Source organism: Oncorhynchus clarkii, chromosome 12 (assembly GCF_045791955.1).
Source record: "Oncorhynchus clarkii lewisi isolate Uvic-CL-2024 chromosome 12, UVic_Ocla_1.0, whole genome shotgun sequence".
Classification (NCBI taxonomy): domain Eukaryota; kingdom Metazoa; phylum Chordata; class Actinopteri; order Salmoniformes; family Salmonidae; genus Oncorhynchus; species Oncorhynchus clarkii.
Window position 1 is genome coordinate 102,351,197 of NC_092158.1, and position 7,065 is coordinate 102,358,261.

The 7,065-nt window shown below is 42.8% G+C and overlaps 1 protein-coding gene across 1 annotated transcript in view; it reads right to left on the reverse strand.

Moving 5' to 3' along the window:
* LOC139421768 (rho GDP-dissociation inhibitor 2-like) overlaps positions 1-1,486 on the reverse strand; it is a 40,036-nt gene extending 38,550 nt beyond the window's left edge. The window contains exon 1 of the mRNA XM_071172889.1: positions 1,466-1,486. The gene's annotated coding sequence lies outside the window, so the exon portion shown is untranslated. The remainder of the gene's footprint in view (positions 1-1,465) is intronic.
* Between the last annotated feature and the right edge of the window lie 5,579 nt (positions 1,487-7,065).

Sequence of the window (7,065 nt, forward strand, 5' to 3'; positions counted from 1 at the left end):
CCTCCCTCCCCCTCCATCCACTCTCCTCCTCCCTCCCCCTCCATCCACTCTCCTCCTCTCCCCCTCTCCATCCACTCTCCTTCTGAATCCAGGCCTGGGATCAGATTACACTGTTATTTAAATACGGGTTGAATCCAGGCCTGGGATCAGATTACACTGTTATTTAAATACGGGTTGAATCCCAGGCCTGGGATCAGATTACACTGTTATTTAAATACATTGTAGTTCTACTATGGTGGGAAAATAACTTCTGGGAATGTTTGCTTTATGATGTCAGTTTGTTGACCTCTGAATAACATGTGTCTGGACAGCTGAATCAAGCACACAATTCTTCAGGAAAAATGTCACTTTCTATTTTACGCTGTGCTGTCTTGTACGAGAGGCCTTCACAGAAGCAGAAGGCCTTCACAGAAGCAGAAGGTCTTCACAGAAGCAGAAGGCCTTCACAGAAGCAGAAGGCCTTCAACAGAAGCCGCTCCCCCCTCGGCCTAATTCAGATAACAACAACATGCCCAGTGTCATCTCGTACACTACATTGGTCTGTCCATGGTTTTCTTGCTCCACAGGAAGCTGCTCTATCCTGAAGTCATTTAATGTCCAGCTAAATGTTATTTGTGATTTATTTCAAAGGTTTAAAAAGGAACGATATAAACCAGTACTTTTTTGGGGGGGAGGTTTATAACCGGTTCAGAACTGTCTTTTGCTGGTCGGAACAGTGGAACAGAACTGAACATATGACGGTTCTGTTCAGAACCAAACGATTGGAACATTTAGGTTCCAAACCCCTGGAAGGAATGTTTTTCATCAATTCATCCTGGCCCCGCCTTCAACACCATAGTGCCCTCTAAGCTCAGCCTTCAACATCATAGTGCCCTCTAAGCTGAGCCTTCAACACCATAGTGCCCTCTAAGCTCAGCCTTCAACATCATAGTGCCCTCTAAGCTCAGCCTTCAACATCATAGTGCCCTCTAAGCTCAGCCTTCAACACCATAGTGCCCTCTAAGCTCAGCCTTCAACATCATAATGCCCTCTAAGCTCAGCCTTCAACATCATAGTGCCCTCTAAGCTCAGCCTTCAACACCATAGTGCCCTCTAAACTCAGCCTTCAACACCATAGTGCCCTCTAAGCTGGGGGCCCTGGAGGAGTGGTGCCAGCAAAATAACCTGTCCCTTAACGTCAACTAAACGACAGAGCTGATCAGGGACTACAGGAGACAGCAGAGACAGCAGAGACAGCAGGGACTACAGGAGACAGCGGAGACAGCAGAGACAGCAGAGACAGACAGAGACAGCAGAGACAGCAGAGACAGACAAAGACAGCAGAGACAGCTCGGCCCCGTCCACATCGACGGCAGTGGACAGGGTCGAAAGCCTTAAGTTCCTCTGCCTCCACATCACCGAGGACCTGAAATGGTCCCCCCACACTGACAGCGTGGTAAAGAAGGCACAACAGCACCTCTCCAACCTCATTTGGCTTGGCACCTAAGACCCTCACAAACGTTTACAGATGCACAATGGAGAGCATCCTGTCGGGCTGTATCACCGCCTGGTACGGCAACTGCGCTGCCCACAACCGCAGGGCTCTCCAGAGGGTGGTGTGGTCTGCCCAACGCATCACCGGGGGAAAACTACCTGCCCTCCAGGACACCTACACCACGTAATTTAAACAGTAATTAAATTCAATTTTTAAAAAAATTACTTATTTACTGTTCTAATTACTTTGGTAACCAGTTTTCAAGGACCTCAGCCACCCGAGACCTGGTCTGTTCAACCCCAATACCACTGTCACTAACCGACTACCACCCGGTACCCTACCCTGCACCTTAGAGACTGCTGCCCTATGTACATAGAGTCACTGAACACTGGTATATACTGTATTCTAGTCACGGTTCATCCTATATAACTACTGCTGTCCACTTCATATGTATATACTGTATTCTAGTTAAGACTCATCCTATATAACTACTGCTGTCCACTTCATATGTATATACTGTATTCTAGTTCATCCTATATAACTACTGCTGTCCACTTCATATGTATATACTGTATTCTAGTTAAGGCTCATCCTATATAACTACTGCTGTCCACTTCATATGTATATACTGTATTCTAGTTCATCCTATATAACTACTGCTGTCCACTTCATATGTATATACTGTATTCTAGTTAAGGCTCATCCTATATAACTACTGCTGTCCACTTCATATGTATATACTGTATTCTAGTTAAGGCTCATCCTATATAACTACTGCTGTCCACTTCATATGTATGTATATACTGTATTCTAGTTCATCCTATATAACTACTGCTGTCCACTTCATATGTATATACTGTATTCTAGTCAAGGCTCATCCTATACAACTACTGTCTATACACACCATCCTATATAACTACTGTCTATACACACCATCCTATATAACTACTGTCTATACACACCATCCTATATAACTACTGTCTATACACACCATCCTATATAACTACTGTCTATACACACCATCCTATATAACTACTGTCTATACACACCATCCTATATAACTACTGTCTATACACACCATCCTATATAACTACTGTCTATACACACCATCCTATATAACTACTGTCTATACACACCATCCTATATAACTACTGTCTATACACACCATCCTATATAACTACTGTCTATACACACCATCCTATATAACTACTGTCTATACACACCATCCTATATAACTACTGTCTATACACACCATCCTATATAACTACTGCCTATACACACCACCCTATATAACTACTGTCTATACACACCATCCTATAAAACTACTGTCTATACACACCATCCTATATAACTACTGTCTATACTGTCTATACACACCATCCTATATAACTACTGTCTATACACACCATCCTATATAACTACTGTCTATACACACCATCCTATTATAACTACTGTCTATACACACCATCCTATTATAACTATTGTCTATACACACCATCCTATATATCTACTGTCTATACACACCACCCTATATAACTACTGTCTATACACACCATCCTATTATAACTACTGTTTATACACACCATCCTATTTAACTACTGTCTATACACACCATCCTATATAACTACTGTCTATACACACCATCCTATTATAACTACTGTTTATACACACCATCCTATATAACTACTGTCTATACACACCATCCTATATAACTACTGTCTATACACACCATCCTATATAACTACTGTCTATACACACCATCCTATTATAACTATTGTCTATACACACCATCCTATATAACTACTGTCTATACACACCATCCTATACACACCATCTATACACACCATCCATACACACCATCTATACACACCATCTATCCACACACCATCCATACACACCATCTATACTCACCATCCATACACACCATCTATACACACACCATCCATACACACCATCTATACACACCATCCATACACACCATCTATACACACCATCTATACTCACCATCCATACACACCATCTATACACACACCATCTATACACACACCATCTATACACACCATCTATACACACACCATCTATACACACCATCTATACACACACCATCCATACATACCATCCATACACACACCATCTATACTCACCATCTATACTCACCATTTATACACACCATCTATACTCACCATCCATACACACCATCTATACACACACCATCTATACACACACCATCTATACACACCATCTATACACACACCATCTATACACACACCATCTATACACACACCATCTATACACACCATCTATACACACACCATCCATACACACCATCTATACACACCATCCATACACACCATCCATACACACCATCTATACACACCATCTATACACACCATCTATACACACCATCCATACACACTATCCATACACACCATCTATACACACACCATCTATACACACCATCTATACACACCATCCATACACACCATCCATACACACCATCCATACACACCATCTATACACACACCATCTATACACACCATCTATACATACCATCCATACAAACCATCTATACACACCATCTATACACACACCATCTATACACACCATCTATACACACACCATCAATACACACCATCTATACACACCATCTATACACACCATCCATACACACCATCTATACACACACCATCTATACACACCATCTATACACACCATCCATACACACCATCTATACACACACCATCTATACACACCATCTATACACACACCATCCATACACACCATCCATACACACCATCTATACACACCATCTATACACACCATCCATACACACCATCTATACACACACCATCCATACACACCATCTATACACACCATCTATGCACACCATCCATACACACCATCTATACACACACCATCTATACACACCATCTATACACACCATCTATACACACACCATCTATACACACCATCTATACACACACCATCCATACACACCATCCATACACACCATCTATACACACCATCTATACACACCATCCATACACACACCATCTATATACACACCATCTATACTCACCATTTATACACACCATCTATACTCACCATCCATACACACCATCTATACACACACCATCTATACACACCATCTATACACACACCATCTATACACACACCATCCATACACACCATCTATACACACCATCTATACACACCATCCATACACACACCATCTATATACACACCATCCATACACACACCATCTATATACACACCATCTATACTCACCATTTATACACACCATCTATACTCACCATCCATACACACCATCTATACACACACCATCTATACACACACCATCTATACACACCATCTATACACACACCATCTATACACACACCATCTATACACACACCATCTATACACACCATCCATACACACACCATCCATACACACCATCTATACACACCATCCATACACACCATCTATACACACCATCCATACACACCATCTATACACACCATCTATACACACCATCTATACACACCATCTATACACACCATCCATACACACCATCTATACACACACCATCTATACACACCATCCATACACACCATCCATACACACCATCTATACACACCATCTATACACACCATCTATACACACCATCTATACACACACCATCCATACACACCATCCATACACACCATCCATACACACCATCTATACACACCATCTATACACACCATCTATACACTGAGTGTATAAACATGAACAATAACTAATATTGAGTTGCCTTCAGAACTGCCTCCCTGGGTTCCACATGGATCCTGGCCCATGTTGACTCCGATGGTTCCCACAGTGGAGTCCAGTTGGCTGGATGTCCTTTCGGTGTTTGACTATTCTTGATAAACACAGGAAGCTGTTGTGCGTGGGAAAACCCAGCAGAGTTTCAGTTCTTGACACAAACTGGTGCACTTGGCACCTACTTATACAATACCCCGTTCAAAGCCACTAATATGTTGTCTTGCCCATTCACCCTCTGAATGGCAACACATACACAATCCATGTCTCAATTGTCTCAAGGCTTAAAAATCCTTCTTTAACCAGGTCTCCTCCCCTTCATCTTTAACCAGGTCTCCTCCCCTTCATCTACACTGATTGAAGTGGATTTAACAAAGTGACATCAATAAGGGATCAAATCTTTCACCTGGATTCACCTGGTCAGTCTGTGTCCTGGATTCACCTGGTCAGTCTGTGTCCTGGATTCACCTGGTCAGTCTGTGTCCTGGATTCACCTGGTCAGTCTGTGTCCTGGATTCACCTGGTCAGTCTGTGTCCTGGATTCACCTGGTCAGTCTGTGTCCTGGATTCACCTGGTCAGTCTCTGTCCTGGATTCACCTGGTCAGTCTCTGTCCTGGATTCACCTGGTCAGTCTCTGTCCTGGATTCACCTGGTCAGTCTGTGTCCTGGATTCACCTGGTCAGTCTATGTCCTGGAACGAGCAGGAGTTCCTGATGTTTTGTACAATCGATGTATATTTAAGTAACGTAGGCCAGAGGAGGTGTGGTATATGTATGTTCTCAGACACAACGCATCAGAGAGACTACAGCCTGGATACAGCCCTTAGCCGTGTGGTATATGTCTGTTCTCAGACACAACGCATCAGAGAGACTACAGCCTGGATACCAGCCCTTAGCCGTGTGGTATATGTATGTTCTCAGACACAACGCATCAGAGAGACTACAGCCTGGATACAGCCCTTAGCCGTGTGGTATATGTCTGTTCTCAGACACAACTCATCAGAGAGACTACAGCCTGGATACCAGCCCTTAGCCGTGTGGTATATGTCTGTTCTCAGACACAACGCATCAGAGAGACTACAGCCTGGATACCAGCCCTTAGCCGTGTGGTATATGTCTGTTCTCAGACACAACGCATCAGAGAGACTACAGCCTGGATACCAGCCCTTAGCCGTGTGGTATATGTCTGTTCTCAGACACAACGCATCAGAGAGACTACAGCCTGGATACAGCCCTTAGCCGTGTGGTATATGTCTGTTCTCAGACACAATGCATCAGAGAGACTACAGCCTGGATACCAGCCCTTAGCCGTGTGGTATATGTCTGTTCTCAGACACAACGCATCAGAGAGACTACAGCCTGGATACCAGCCCTTAGCCGTGTGGTATATGTCTGTTCTCAGACACAACGCATCAGAGAGACTACAGCCTGGATACCAGCCCATAGCCGTGTGGTATATTGCTCATATACCACAAAACCCTGATGAGCCTTATTGCTATTTTTTAACAGGTTACCAATGTAATTACACCAGTAAACAAGTCCTTTAGTTTCATACCCATGTTATATTGTCTGATATACCACAGGGTTTCAGCCAATCAGTATCCAGGACCAAAAACGACCCAGATTATAAATATATTTATATATATTTATTTTTGATACTGACGTTTCTCGTTCTGATATTTCTTCATTTCCTGGGTTATGTGTGTAATGTTTTGTATAGCTAGATATTACTACACTTGTTGGAGCTAGCAAACACAAGCATTTAGCTGAACCTGCGATAACATCTG